The sequence below is a fragment of the Diceros bicornis genome, chromosome X (genome assembly GCF_020826845.1).
Source record: "Diceros bicornis minor isolate mBicDic1 chromosome X, mDicBic1.mat.cur, whole genome shotgun sequence".
NCBI lineage: Eukaryota > Metazoa > Chordata > Mammalia > Perissodactyla > Rhinocerotidae > Diceros > Diceros bicornis.
In genome coordinates, this window is record NC_080781.1 from 64,546,272 (window position 1) to 64,563,020 (window position 16,749).

Sequence of the window (16,749 nt, forward strand, 5' to 3'; positions counted from 1 at the left end):
AGCTCTTCTAAAATGGGAAATGTAAATGGTACACCTAATTGCAGCCCATTGGGCTACATTCTTCAAAATTGGGTGATGTTCAGTTATAAGCCCATAAAGAAAAAAAGAATGATTTTCTTTTCTAACATGGCCTAGCCCCAATACTCATTGGGGTCAAATGAGGTGTGACCTGAGAATGGGTCTTTGAACTATGATACCATCTTGCAATTAAACCTATTCCATAAAAGGGAAGAGAAATGGGATAAGATCCCCTATGTGCAATCTTTTATGTCTTTATATCAAAATCAGAATTTGCAAAAGAGATGTAAGATCATGATTCAGAGGGAGGGACCACAGAGAAAACCTGTCCTTCCAGAATCAAAGTCAGAGGATGACCTTGTCCTTCCTCATTTGCTATCTCCCATAGTGCCTCAATGTATGCTGGGGGCATGGTTGGAGAGGACCAGGAAGGGCACAATGAACCCCCTGAAGCTGCGGCTTAGCTTTGTACCCCCCTTTACCCAATAGTCAGAAAGGAATGGTTTCCCCTCCTCATAACCATCAGGGTACTCAATTCGGCCCAGGGAGCACTCCACCCCAGGCAGGGCAATTCCCATTAAGGCAAGTCCCTGCAGGTCTTGATGACCAAGGCCAGACCAGAGGGTTTTTGTATGTGCATTCCCCCTTTTCAACTTAGGACTTATACAGTTGGTAAAACAACATGCCTGCCTACTGAGACGATCCCCAAAAGATGGAAGGTTTATTTACGTCCATCTTAGTGGCCCATAACCCCAACTGGGCTGACATTCAGGCCCTCATGAATACCCTCCTCACTCCAGAGGAACGTAGGATGGTACTGGACAAGGCTCATCAGGAGGCTGAGAGACTTCATGAGTTACAACCTAACAATCCACTCAGGGTTCCAGCAGTGCAGGCCATACCTGGGGTTGAGCCAGGCTGGGACCCCAGTGACCCTGGAGATCAGGCAAGCTTAAACCATTACAAAGCATGCTTAATAACCAAGATGCAGAAGGGGGTCCCAAAACTGAAGAGCCTAAATAAGGTCCAGGGGGTGCAAAGGGACCAAAAGAAAACCCTTCGACCTTCCTAGAGAGAGTCTTTGAGGCTTACAGAAAGTATACTCATATTGACCTGGAACATCTAGATAACATGAGACTGATCAATATGACTTTATCAGCCAGAGTACCCCTGATATAAGGAAAAAGTTACAAAGCCTGGAAGGGGGATTAGGGATGCCCATGTCTCAACTTGTTGAGATTGCCTTTGAAGTGTTTAACAGCTGGGACCAGATACAAGAAAAACAGAAACAATGGGAAATGCAACAACAGGCCGCCCTGCTTGCTGCAGCAATCAGTGGCAATCAACCGAAATCACAACCACCTGCAGGAAGAGGCAGACAACCGTGGGTAAGACCCCCAGGGCCCTCTTCTTCCAATCCTCCTGGGTACCCAACTCTGGGACCTAGGCAATGTGCCTATTGCAAGCAGGAAGGCCATTGGAAAAGGGAATGTCCCAACCGTTCTCAGAAGTCGAGAGAGGAAACCAGTGTGCCTAATCAGATATCCCAATTTGCTGACAGTGACCGAGAATGACGGGGCCCAGGGGCTCCTGTAGATTCTACTAGCATCATTGATATTTCTCACAAGGAACCTTGGGTGACAATTGCCATGGGAAGAAAACTTATAGACTTTCTAATTCACATTGGAGCTACTTATTCTGTGCTAAACACCAGACAGGCCCCCCCCCCCAGCTTTCCCTCAACACCATATCCATTACTGGTGTATCTGGGGAAGTCTCTCATAAACCTTTCCTACAACCCCTTGAGTGTCACATAGGGAAAACATATCGAAAACATAGCTTTCTGTATATGCCCAAGTATCCTATTCCATTGTTGGGATGAGATCTACTGACAAAATTAAATGCCCAAGTGACTTTTTCACCAGAGAAAGTGGACATTAAAGTCCTCCCAGAACACGCCTGTGCCCTCCAAGCTGTGCCGTTGCAGTTGGAAGACAAGCTTCAATTAGAAGTCCCTGAAGAAATCCTACGAAAGGTAAGAGCCATTGTTTGGGCTAATAGGAGGCCGGGAAGAGCCAAGAAGCCCGATCCAGTAGTGGTAAAACTCCGCCCAGATGCCGAGATTCCAAATTTGAAACTATACCCTTTATAATTTTTTTTTAATTTATAATTTTATTTATTTATTTTTTTCCCCCAAAGCCCCAGTAGATAGTTGTATGTCATAGTTGCACATCCTTCTAGTTGCTGTATGCGGGACTCTGCCTCAGCATGGCCGGAGAAGCGGTGCGTCGGTGCACGCCCGGGTTCCGAACCCGGGCCGCCAGCAGTGGAGCACACGCACTTAACTGCTAAGCCACGGGGCCGGCCTGAAACTATACCTTTTAAAGAGGCATGTGAAAGAAGGTATAAAGCCTCTGATAGCTCACCTTTCTTAAATGCCAATTAATCCAACCATGTCAATCCCCATATAACACTCTCATCCTGCCGGTACAGAAACCCAGGACCAGAGACTATTGTTTTATACAGGATTTGAGAGCCATTAACCAAATTGTAGAGGATATACATCCAGTGGTGGTGAATCCTTATACTCTGCTTACAACTTTATCTGGAGACTTTTGCTGGTTTACAGTTCTAGCTTAAAAGATGCCTTTTTCTGTGTACTCCTAAACCCTGAGTCTCAGGAACTGTTTGCCTTTGAATGGGACGATCCAGAGACTAATATAAAACAACAATATTGCTGAATGGTACTCCCACAAGGATTCAAAAATGCCGCCACCATCTTTGGGGAAGACCTAGGCAAGGACTTAAGGGATCTCCAGTTAAATGAGGGAGTCTTACTCCAATATGTGGATGACATACTGATTGCCAGTAAAACTAAGGAAGCTTCAAACCAAAACACAATCCTTAGTTTAAACTTTCTGGCAGAATGGGGATATAGAGTCTTCAAGAGGAAGGCACAGGGCCGGCCCCGTCGCTTAGCGGTTAAGTGCGCGCGCTCCGCTACTGCCGGCCTGGGTTCGGATCCCCGGCGTGCACCGATGCACGGCTTCTCCAGCCATGCTGAGGCAGCATCCCACATACAGCAACTAGAAGGATGTGCAACTATGACATACAACTATCTACTGGGGCTTTGGGGAAAAAAAGGAGGAGGATTGGTAATAGATGTTAGCTCAGAGCTGGTCTTCCTCAGCAAAAAGAGGAGGATTAACATGGATGTTAGCTCAGGGCTGATCTTCCTCACAAAAAAAAAAAAAAAGAGGAAGGCACAAATTTCTCAAGCAACTGTAAAATATTTAGGATTTGAGTTATTAAAAGGACAAAGAAACTTATTACTGGACTGAAGGGAGGTGCTTCCTAGGGTGGCTGTTCCCACCACCAGAAGACAATTGTGAGGATTTTTTTTTTTTTAAAGATTTTATTTATTTATTTTTCCCCCCAAAGCCCCAGTGGATAGCTGTATGTCATAGCTGCACATCCTTCTAGTTGCTGTACGTGGGACGCGGCCTCAGCATGACTGGAGAAGCGATGCGTCAGTGCGCGCCCAGGATCCGAACCCGGGCCGCCAGCAGCGGAGCGTGCGCACTTAACCGCTAAGCCACGGGACCGGCCCCAATTGTGAGGATTTTTAGGAATGGCTGGGTTTTGTCACATTTGGATTCCTAATTTTGGACTTATGGCCAAACCCCTCTATGAAGCTCTTAAAGGAAATGACTATGAGCCATTAAACTGGACTACAGAATGCCATAGGGCATTTCATACCATCAAGGAGAAACTTTTAACAGCCCCAGCACTTTGTCTCCTGGACATTAAAAAGCCTTTTGATCTTTTTGTGCATAAAAGACAAGGAGTGGGGCCGGCCCCGTGGCTTAGCGGTTGAGTGCGCACGCTCCGCTACTGGCGGTCCGGGTTCCTATCCTGGGCACACACCGACGCACTGCTTCTCCAGCCATGTTGAGGCTGCGTCCCACGTACAGCAACTAGAAGGATGTGCAACTATGACATACAACTATCTACTGGGGCTTTGGGGAAAGAAAAGGAGGAGGATTGGCAATAGATGTTAGCTCAGAGCTGGTCTTCCTCAGCAAAAAGAGGAGGATTAGCATGGATGTTAGCTCAGAGCTGATCTTCCTCACAAAAAAAAAAAAAAAGACAAGGAGTAAGTCTTGGAGTGCTAACTCGGAGTTTAGGTGCCGCCAGAAGCCAATAGCTTATTTTTCAAAACAATTGGACATTATAACTCAAAGGTGGCCAGGTTGCCTCCAGGCTGTGGCTGCAACCTGTGATCTTTTACAAGAGGCTGAAAAATTTACCCTGGGCCAGCGTCCTACTTTGCACATTTCACATTGTGTGCTACCTCTCCTTGAACAAAAAGGTGGATATTGGCTTACTTCGGGAAGATTGGGAAAATATCAGGCCATACTACTGGATAACCCAAATGTAAAATTAAAGACATTATCTACCCTAAACCTGGCCACCCTGCTCCCCAGTACCATAGGAGAACCTGTCTACTATTGTATACAAATAACTGAAGAGGTTTATTCTAGCAGACCTGACCTGACTGACCAGCCTTTGGAAGATCCAGACATGGAAATGTTTACTGATGGGAGCAGCTTCATGGATCATGGACTCTGGAAAGCCGGGTATGCAATAGTAACTCATCAGGAGTCCCTAGAAGTGGAAGGCCTCCCTCCAGGTACGTCTGCCCAGAAGGCAGAGCTCATAGCCCTCACTTGAGCCCTGTGTCTTGGAGCTAAGAAAAAGGTAACCATTTATACAGATTCTAAGTATGCCTTCTCTGTTGTGCATGTACATGGGGCCAAATGGAAAGAGAGAGGTCTATTAACATCAGGAAGGAAAGAGATTAAGCATGCAGAGGAGATACTGGCCTTATTAGAATCTGTTATGATGCTGGAAGAAGTAGCCATAGTATATTGCCCGGGACACCAAAAGCCTGACAGTTATGTAGCCAAAGGAAATAATTTGGCCGATCAGGCTGCAAAACAGGCAGCCAGAACCAAAAACCCAACTCCTAAGGCCCTAGTACTCATTCTGAGTGTGGATCTGTCCCTGTTTAAGCCTTGGTATTCAGAAATGGATCTAGACAGAGCAGATGAATGGGGATTTCATGGTGACTCTTGAGACTTAGATGGTGATCAGTACCAAACAACCAAAGAAGGCTGGATTTCTAATGAACAGGGACTAGTGCTTATACCCAAGCATTTAATGGAAGGAATTATTACTTACCTACATCAAGGAACCCATTATGGGAGAGATGCAACTTATCATTGGCTACAAAAATTTATTGTTGGTCCACAAATGCAAAGGACTATCCAAAAGGTAGTACAAAATTGCCTGATTTACACCAGAAACAATCCCCAAACCAGGCCACTTCCATTAATAAAAGGGGTGCAAACCCGAGGGATAGAACCAGGAGATGATTGGCAAATTGACTTTACTGTTATATTGAGAGCCATAGGAAATTATAGGTATTTGCTTGTATTTGTGGACACTTGCACAGGATGGGTTGAAGCTTTTCCATGTAGGATGGAAAAGGCTTCCGAAGTAACAAAGGCCTTAGTAAAACAAATTATCCCTCGTTTTGGGCTTCCTTTTTCAATTCAAATTGACAACGGAGGAGCTTTCATAGCCAAGGTAACACAAGAGGTATCTGGGGCCCTCAGAATACAATGGAAGTTACATGCTTCATGGAGACCTCAATCTACAGGAAAGACTGAAAAGATGAACAATACCTTAAAGAAAACTATTGCCAAAATATGTCAGGAAACCAATTTAACATGGGATAAAATCTTGCCAGTTGCCGTGCTTAGGGTTAGAGTAGCCCCTAGAAGTAGGCTTCAGTTGAGCTCTTATGAAATGTTATATTGGAGACCCCTCCTTAAAACTAAGTATTATTGCAGTCTTGAAGTGGTCATATTGTAAAAGAATTGGATGCTTTAAAATGTGTACATTCTCTAGGTGCTACTGTATCTGCTATACATAAATATGCTTCTAGCCAATTAAGGTTTCCCACAGATGTTCCCCTGCACTGTATAAGCCCGGGCAATTGGGTCCTCCTCAAGACTTGGAAGAATCAACACCCTGAGGTTCAACTACAACCTAAGTGGAATGGACCCTATGAAGTCCTCTGGTTACACATTCTTCAGTTAAATTAAAAGGAGTTACACCTTGGATACATCACTCATGAGTAAAATTTATACCCATTTATAGTCAGAATTCCCCTCGTCCCCTTTATGATTCTCAAACAGGTCATGCCCTTCATGGACAACAGCAAACAGAAGGACCAAATCATCCAAACACTGGGTGGCACTGGAGGCCTAAGGCTGACTTTTCCACCCAAGAGTATTCTTGTGAACCTTTACCCTCCCATATCTAATATCTAAGTGTTTCAACCAAACTGACAAAAATCGAAACACTCCACTATGTATACAGATAAGACAAGAAAAAACATATTTCAAGGGGTACCCACACCTCTGCCTATGTGCAAGTTAAATTATTCCCCCAGGATGCTGCCATACACTGACCTCTAGCTAGACTGTGCCCTAGGTAAAATCCCCAAAAATGAAAGCCTAAATTTTAACAATATGTCTGGTATGCTATGTGCCCCCTTAGGGTACACCTTTGTCTGTGGGTCCAAACAGGAACCCTGTGCCTATAAATGCCTTGATAGCTGGTGCATAGGAGGTACTTGTCTATTTGGGTACTTAGCCACTCCTTTCTCTGTACATAACTCAAGCAAAGCATGGCATCGGACTAGTTCTTTAAAATTTTTTACTAGCACTAAAAGATCTATATTAGGGGCCGGCCCCATGGCTTAGCGGTAAAGTGCGCCCTCTGCTGCTGGCGGCCCGGGTTCGGATCCCGGGCGCGCACCGACGCACAGCTTCTCCGGCCATGCTGAGGCCGCATCACACATACAGCAACTAGAAGGATGTGCAGCTATGACATACAACTATCTGCTGGGGTTTTGGGGGGAAAAATAAATTATAAAAAAAAAAAGATCTATATTAGATGGAGATTCCATCTGGGGAATACCTGACAAATATCTGCCTGGGGGTCAGCCAGATTCTGCTGGATATTTCTTTGGACAAACTCTATCGTCCTGGTGCAGACTGACAGCTCATGAACATATGATTAGAAATATCTCTCTCACCTTAGGAATGTTAGCCAGAGAAACGGCCCAAGCCTTAGCCGCCCAGCAAAAAGCATTAGATTCTTTGGCTAAACTAGTATTAGATAACGGAGTTGCTCTAGATTACATACTAGCTGAGCAAGGAGGTATTTGTGCTATAGCAAACTCTTCCTGTTGCACCTATATTAATACCTCTTCAGAGGTTGAAACTCATATAGATAAAATTAGACAACAGGCAACCTGGCTCCAACAAGTATCACCCCAAGAACTGGGGTTTGATCTTATAAGAAATGTCTTCTCATGGATCCCAGCAGGAATAAGGTTTATACTTGAAGGGTTACTTAAATTGGGTATCGTTATTTTGTGTTTGTTAGGATTTGTATACCTTCTTGTCAAACTCAGCATTTGCTGTATGTCTTGTATCCTTAAAACCACACCCTCAAAGCATACGATGACCATTCAACAATAAGGCCCAGACCCTGGGACCCCTAGATATTTGCAATTAAATGCAAAACAATTTCATTCCTCAAAACCTAAATCTGCACCCCCTAACCAGCAGGAAGTAGCTAGAACAGTCGTCGCCCCTAATCCCTCAAAAATGAGGAATGGAGGAAGAAAAGGGGGGATTTGTAACCATTGTAGGCCAATTTGTACTGGTCCTCTTATATCCTATTGTATCAATAACAATGTTATATCAAAAGTTGTTTTGCAGGGGTAAGAGCAAAAACTGCAATTCATGGGGCCGGCCCGGTGGCGCAAGCGGTTAAGTGCGCGCGCTCCGCTGCGGCGGCCCGGGGTTCGCTGGTTCGGATCCCGGGCGCGCACCGACGCACTGCTTGGTAGGCCATGCTGTGGCGGCGTCCCATATAAAGTGGAGGAAGATGGGCACCGATGTTAGCCCAGGGCTGTCTTCCTCAGCAAAAAAAAGAGGAGGATTGGCGGATGTTAGCTCAGGGCTGATCTCCTCACAAAAAAAAAAAAAAAAAAAAAAAAAAAAAAACTGCAATTCATGTAGCTGGAGCATGCTCAGAAGATGGAAACCTTGTCCTCAGATGACCTCAAGCTGCCTAGGAACCAAAAGTTCCCCAACTACAGAACTCAATGTAAAGAAAAAGCGGAATGGGGAACCTAATAAGAAGTGAGAGGTCCCTTGATTTGTAGCACGTTGGACTTATAAGACTGTTACACTCCCACCCTCCAATCAGATTCCACCAAGTTAGCATTTTGTATAACCACTCCCAACTCCTTAAAAGTCTGTCCCCACTTCAGCTCAAGGAGACAGATTTGAGCCTTGCCTCCTGTCTCCTTCTGGTTAGCCATGCAATAAAGCTCTTTCTTGTCTCAAAAGCCAGTACTGTAGTATTGGCTTCTATGTGCATTGGGCAGCGAGCCTTCACTCAGTAACATGTTCTACAACATAATTGTAATGGCTCTAAATTGTTCCATCATTTGGATGTACCATGCTTTATTTGACTAATTACTGCTGGATGTCAAACTTTTATTTTTTCACCACTGGCAAGGCTACATATAATTTGGTCAAACAAATGGAGGTACTGTTTGGCAGTCATTTGATTAGAATGAGGTTCACTCTTTAGAACTAATTCTGGGAACACATAGATTCTTATTTAATGTTTTATAGTGTTCTAAAGTACCCGGAAATGAAGAAAAGGAAATATGTATTTAGGGAGACATTGGGAAAATGCTGTGAGCTCTTCAACGATAGGGACTAGTTCTTACTCATTTCTATCTCCAGCATCTAGGATAGTCCCTGATAGATACTCCATAAATGTTTATTGGATGAATTGGTGGACAAATGAATAAAGGAGAGAGAAGGGAAAAAGCCCCAATGAGCTCAAATTGTAGTAATATTTCTATAATATAAGGCTTAATAGGGAAAGAGATAAGAGTGAAACAATAGAGGAGCAAAAGCAGGCAGGCAAAGATAAGGAATCTTCATCTTTATCTTTAAAAAGAAGGATAACTTGGGGCCGGCCCAGTGGCGCAAGCGGTTGGGTGCACGTGCTCCACTGCGGTGGCCTGGAGTTCGCCATTTCAGATCCCAGGTGTGCACCGACACGCCGCTTGTCGAGCCACGCTGTGGTGGCATCCCATATGAAGTAGAGGAAGATGGGCATGGATGTTAACCCAGGGCCAGTCTTCCTCAGCAAAAAAAAAAGAGGAGGATTGGCAGATGTTAGCTCAGGGCCGATCTTCCTCACCAAAAAAAAAAAGAAAGATAACTGAAAAGTAGTGAGAAGGCACCTATTCCTCCTTATCAGCAAGTCCAATGGTGGCAGTCTGACTTTGTAGTGTGATTCTAACTATACTCCAATCTTTGACATTCACTCTGTCTTGTCCAAACATCTCTTCCAACTTTGGAGGCAACATATCCCAACTGACTCCATAGGAGGTCAATTGACTTTATGAGACACATGCCCTAGGGTGTATGTGGGTCCCAAGGTCTCTACAGGACTTTCTTCTATGGTGCTGTCCCTTGGGAAATCAACTTAGGTTAATATTACTTCTTTGGGTCCCACTTATACTTCTTTTTTAAAATAAATGCTTTATTGGGGCTGGCCCCATGGCCTAGTGGTTAAGTTTGGCATGCTCTGCTTTGGCGGCCCAGGTTTGGTTCCTGGGTGCAGACCTACACCACTTGTTGGTGGCCATGCTGTGGCGGTGATCCACATACAAAATAGAGGAAGACTGGCACAGATGTTAGCTCAGGGTGAATCTTCCTCAGCAAAAAAAAATAAAATATATATATATATATATATATATAAAATAAATAAATAAAATAGCTTTATTGAGATAAAATTCATATACTATACAATTTGCCCATTTAAGGTATACAATTCAATGGATTTTAGTATATTCACAGATATGTGCAACCATTACCACAGTTGATTTTACAACATTTTCATCATTTAAAAAAGAAACCCTGTACCCTTTAGCTATATTCCCCCATCTACCCATCCCCCACAGCCTTATGCAAGCACTATTCTACTTTCTGTCTCTATAGGTTCACCTATTCTGGACATTTCATATGAATGGAATCATATAATATGTGGTCTTTTGTGACTGGCTTTTTTCACTTAGCATAATGTTTTCAAGGTCCATCCATGTTGTAGCATGTGTCAGAACTTCATTCTTTTTATGGCTAAATGATATTCCATTGTATGGATATACCATATTTTGTTTAACCATTCATCAGTTGATATACCTTTTGGCTATTTTGAATAATGCTGTTATGAACATTTCTATATACAAACTTTTGTGTGAACATATGTTTTCAATTCTCTTGGTGGATAACCAGGAATGGAATTTCTGGATCATATGGTAATTTTATGTTTAATTGTTTGATGAACTGCCAGACTGTCTTCCAAAGTAGCTGCACTATTTTATATTCCCACCAACAGAGTTCCAGTTCCTCCACATCCTTGCTAACACTTGTTATCTGATTAATCAAAGTCCATTTATTGGGCCGGCCCTGTGGCTTAGTGGTTAGGTGAACGCGATCCGCTGCTGGCGGCCCTGGTTCGGATCCCGGGCACGAACCGACGCACCGCTTCTCCGGCCATGCTGAGGCCGCGTCCCACATGCAGCAACTAGAAGGATGTGCAGCTATGACAAACAACTATCTACTGGAGCTTTGGGGGAAAAAATAAATAAAATATTTTAAAAAAAGTAATTTAAAAAGTCCATTTATTTAGCTCTTCTTGAATTTCTTTCAATAATGTTTTGTAGTTTTCAGAATATAAGTTTTAAACTTCTTTTGTTAAATTTGTTCCTAAGCATTTTATTCTTTTTCATGTTATTATAAATGGAATTGTTTCTTAATTTCATTTTCAAATTGTTCACTGCAAGTGTATAGAAATACAATTGACTTTTGTATATTGATCTTGTATCCTGCAACCCTGCTGAACTCATTTATTAATTCTAATAATTTTTTTAGTGGATTCCTTAGGATTTTCTATATACAAGATCATGTCATCTGCAAATAGAGATAGTTTTACTTCTTTTCCATTTTGAATACTTTTTATTTCTTTTTCTTGTCACTTGCCCTGGCTAGAACCTCTAGTACAATGTTGCATACAGGTGGCGTCCACTTACAGTTCTTTAGACAGTCTTGCACACTAGGCTGTTCACTTTTTCCTGATTGATGTTTCCTGTTTATCTAGTTACTTGGTAATTTATTGAGGACAGAAATCCTTAGTACTGATAAACCCCATATTATTATATTCAGTACCTTGAAAGTATTCAATAAATATTATGTGATTGATAATGATAATTGACCTCTCAGAGCCTTGCCTGGACCCTTTTTCTCTTGCTTGGCTGGCTCCTCTCACCTCGAACTCAACTTGACCAAAACTGCACTGATTGACTTTCCCTGCAATGGTCCTCTGCCTCCTCTATTTCCTATCCTGGTTAGTGGCACAACCAGACAACCAGGCACCCAAACCAGAAACCTGCGAATCATTCTAGTCTTCTACTGCTTACCCCTTCTATTTAATTGGTGATTAAGTCCCTTTGATCCTATCTTCTAAATATTTGGATTTGGCTTCCTCTTCTCTATCCCTACAACTACTGTCTTAGTTCAGGCCTTCCTCATCTTTCACCTGAAATTATTATTATTGTATTCTAACTAGTGTCCCTATCTCCTAACTAGCTTATCTCCTCCAATCTTTGTATTCTAACTAGTGTCCCTATCTCCTAACTAGCTTATCTCCTCCAATCTTTTCTACACACTGTTGCCAGGGTGACTGTGGTAAGCTGAATAATGGCCCCCTCAAAAGATATCCATGTCCTAATTCCTGGAGCTTGTGACTATTACCTTATATGGAAAAAAGTAGGACTTTGCATATGTGATTAAGTTAAGGATCTTAAGATAGATTATTGAGGTGGGCCCTAAATATAATAACAAGGGTTCTTATAAGAGAGAGGCAGAGGGAGATTGGACACATAGAGAAGAGGAAAAGGCCATGTGACCACGGAGGCAGAAATTGGAGTGATGCAGCCACAAGGCAAGGAATGCCAGCAGCCAGGAGAAGCTGGAAGAGACAAGAAACAGTGTCCCCTAGAGCCTCCTGAGGGATCATGGCCCTGCCAGCACCTTGATTTCATCTCAGTGATACTGGTTTCAGACTTTGAGCTTTCAGAACTGTGAGATAATAAATTTCTGTTGTTTTAAGCCACGTAGTTTGTGGTAATTTTTTACAGCAGCCTCAGGACACTAATACAGTGATCTTTCTGAAGTTCAAACCTATCATACACGGAAAAAAATTATTCTCTTTGTCTCTCAGTCTCTGTCTCTCTCTATATATATTTGAACACACACACAGATGTGCACATCTGTGATAGATAGTCTGGAAGAAAATATACCAAAATGTTAACGGTTATTTCTGCATAGTGGGATTATGATGATTTTTATACTTCTGTGTATTTTTGAATTTTTCCCTCAATAAGCACATATTACTTTTATAATCAGAAAAAACAACATAAGTTATTTTTACAAAAACCCTTCAATGTCTCCCCATCACCTACAGATGAAAGTACAAACTTCTAAGCATGGCACAGGCCCTTCATTATTTGGCCTATGCCTATCTCTCTAGCCTAATTTCCTGTCACTCAGCCTCCTCACTTCTCTTCAGCCATGACAAATTACCTAAAACATAGGTCATTCTGCCTCTGACCCTTTGTACAGTCTCTCTGACTTCAACCTCTTGGTTAAGACCCAATTCAAAGGTGTTCCTTCCTGCGAAGCCATTCCTGATCTACTCAAGCAGGGCTGTGCTACCTTTGAGTTACCACTTTACCTCTAATATGCTGCTATTATTTTATTTGCCTACAGTATTGCAATTGTTTACATTAACATTTCTCTGCTTGTGTTGTGATTACCTTGAGGAGATACACAAATGTACAACAATTTTTCTTTCAATTTACTATTTTAGTTTTCCAATGTAAATAGTTGTGATTAAGTATAAATTCATTAAAATATTGAGTCTATAGTAGCTTTTTTAAAAATTTCTTTCTTTCTTTCTTTTTTTGGTGAGGAAGATTGTCCCTGAGCTAACATCTGTGCCAATCTTCCTCTATTTTGTATATGGGACGCCACCACAGCATGGCTTGATGAGCGGTGTGTAGGTCTGCCCCTGGGATCCCAACCTGCGAACCCCAGGCCACCAAAGCGGAGCGTGCAAACTTAACTACTATGCCACCAGGCCGGCCCCATATAGTAGCTTTTTTGTAACTATGTATTTTTTCACTCAACAGATACAAAAAACCATCATGTGGAAGTCTATAAAATATTTGATATTAAAAAGTCCTCATAGAACTTTATGCATTTATATAGAAAGATAGCTAAAGTATTTTTTAAATGAGAAAGTCATGGCTCAGAAAAGTATGTATAGCTTAATCCTACATGTATAAAAAAAGTATAAACATTCTGTTTGACCAGGACGGTACCAACATAGAAAATAGATGTCCATACTTCCTAAAGCCATCTATAGATTCAATGCAATCCCTATCAAAGTTCCAACAACATTTTTCACAGAAATAGAACAAAGAATCCTAAAATTTATATGGAACAACAAAAGACCCCGAATAGCTAAAGGAATCCTGAGAAAAAAGAACAAAGCTGGAGGTATCACACTCCCTGATTTCAAAATATACTACAAAGCTGTAGTAACCAAAACAGCATGGTACTGGCACAAAAACAGACACACAGATCAATGGAATAGAATCGAAAGCCCAGAAATAAACCCACACATCTATGGACAGCTAATCTTTGACAAAGGAGCCAAGAACATACAATGGGGAAAAGAAAGTCTCTTCAACAAATGGTGTTGGGAAAACTGGATAGCCATATGCAAAAAAATGAAAGTAGACCCTTACCTTACACCATACACAAAAATTAACTCCAAATGGATTAAAGACTTGAATGTAAGACCTGAAACTGTGAAACTTCTAGAAGAAAACATAGGCAGTACGCTCTTCGACATCAGTCTTAGCAACATCTTCTCAAACACCACGTCTGACCGGGCAACAGAAACAATAGAAAAAATAAACAAATGGGACTACATCAAACTAAAAAGCTTCTGCACAGCAAAGGAAACCATCAACAAAACGAAAAGACAACCTAACAATTGGGAGAAGATATTTGCAAACCATACTTCTGATAAGGGCTTAATCTCCAAAATATATAAAGAACTCATGCATCTTACCAACAAAAAAACTACCAACCCAATTAAAAAATGGGCAAAGGACCTGAACAGACATTTCTCCAAAGAAGATATACAGATGGCCAACAGACACATGAAAAGATGTTCAAAATCATTAACTATCAGGGAAATGCAAATCAAAACTACAGTGAGATATCACCTGACGCCCGTCAGAATGGCTATAATTAACAAGACAGGAAACAACATGTGTTGGAGAGGATGTGGAGAGAAGGGAACTCTCATACACTGCTGGTGGGAGTGCAAACTGGTGCAGCCACTATGGAAAACAGTATGGAGATTCCTCAAAAAATCAAGGATAGAACTACCATATGATCCAGCCATCCCACTGCTGGGTATTTATCCAAAGAACTTGAAAACACCAATTTGTAAAGGTACATGCACCCATGTGTTCATTGCAGCGTTATTCACAATAGCCAAGACTTGGAAGCAAGCTAAGTGCCCATCAAGGGAGGAATGGATAAAGAAGCTGTGGTATATATACACAATGGAATACTACTCAGCCATAAGAAACGATGAAATCCAGCCATTTGTGACATCATGGATGGACATTGAGGGTATAATGCAAAGTGAAATAAGTCAGAGGGAGAAGGTCAAATACCGTACGATTTCCTTGATTAAGTAGTAGATAATAACAACAATAAACAAACACATATGGACAGAGATTGGATTGGTGGTTACCAGAGGGGAAGGGGGGAGGGAGGAGGGTGAAAGGGATAATTCGGTACATGTGTGTGGTGATGGGTTGTAATTAGTATTTTGGTGGTGAACATGATGTAATCTATGCAGAAATAGAAGTACAATGATGTACACCTGAAATTTTTACAATGTTATAAACCAATGTTACTGCAATAAACAAAAAATTAAAAATAAATAAATAAATTAATTAATTAAAAAAAAAAAGAAAGTGGTCATAATTGTAACCATTGAGATGAGTAGAGGGAGAGACTTTTTATACTCTTGGGTATTGTTTGATTTTTTTTTCCCATGAACAGAAAAAAATGTCTTTTTCAGAATAGAGGTAATATTTCTCTTTTCATAATAGAAGTGTTATTTATTCTCAAAAAGTTTGGGAACCATTGGTCTAGATATGTTCAATATGGTAGCCACTAACCATATGTGACTATTTAGCTAATTAAAATGAAATGGAATTAATAATTCAATTCCTCAATTGCACTAGTCATTGTTCAAGCCCTGAATGGTCACATATGACCAGTAGCTACTGTACTGAACAGAGCAAATATAGACCATTATTAATCATTACAGAAGGTTCTATTGGACAGTGCAGGTCTAGATCACTGTGTCCCACATAAGGCAGTGCCAATTTGTACATTCTGAAACCCTGAGTGTGAATTAGTTAATTAGTAGGAATTGACTACAAACACCTATCAGTTGAGCCTTGTAGCCCCTGATTAACCACAGGGCTAGTTAGGCAACACTGAAAAATGAAGGTGATTACCTGATTGGCATCCTATGGAATATAAAATCAGTCTCTTCTGGAGGCCTATGAGGTATCCATGGCAATGATGACACCTGTTGAATCTCTCTGTAAATCTCAGGAACAATAGTGGTGTTTGGACTGCTGGGTTCCCCTGTTACCATGGAAATAAGGGTGCTGTTTACAATCCTGTGTAATCACAGACACTAAGGTAGTGAGTCCCCCTCGCCTCCCCCATCCATTTCTATAACCATAACCATAACCATAACCATAACCATTACTGATGACTATTTCAGCTTCACTTCATGAGCAGACCTGGCAGCAGGAGGAGCAACTAGAAATCTGATTAAGTATGGAGTGTCAAAGTGCAAGCCCTAATGAGGAAGTGTGAAAAAAGAAACATGGCGGGGCATTTTTTTCAGTAGGAAAAGGCAAGACCTACTACACTGAATACAATGACATTGTTCATCTTGCTTCTTGCACAGGCGCAGTGCAGGAATTCTCAGAGCACGCCTACGCGCACATTTTTCTCCCCTTCTCTCTTTCCACTTTCCTTTCTTTCCCTCTTTTCCCCTCTCCTTTCCCCCTCCCATCATTTGGTCTTTCAGTCTTGCAGTTAGTCCGTTTACGTCTCCCCTTCCCACCCTCCACCTCCTCCCTACCTTTATCCCCCCTCCCCCCTTCCTTTTGGGTCTCAAGCGAACGCAACTTGTGCATGCGCATTAGGTACAAAGCCTCCCTCTTTGTCCCCATCTGTCGTTCACACGAACTCCAGTCTTTCGCAGTCGGTAGCCAATAGGATCGAAGAAATGGCGGAAAAATGATTCCGCCTCTGGAGATAAACCTTGATTGGCAGGTCAGATAACCAATCGAGAACGCCACTTTGTACCCCTTGGGAGGCGCCG

General features: G+C 42.0%; 1 long non-coding RNA gene across 1 annotated transcript; it reads right to left on the reverse strand.

The window, feature by feature from the left end:
• Positions 1-9,970: 9,970 nt before the first annotated feature.
• On the reverse strand, positions 9,971-16,695 carry LOC131401122 (uncharacterized). The gene is made up of 3 exons (XR_009217547.1): positions 16,554-16,695; positions 15,866-15,998; positions 9,971-10,818 (listed from the first exon to the last, which is right to left on the reverse strand). It is a non-coding gene; the product is annotated as an uncharacterized LOC131401122 (long non-coding RNA).
• Positions 16,696-16,749: the final 54 nt, after the last annotated feature.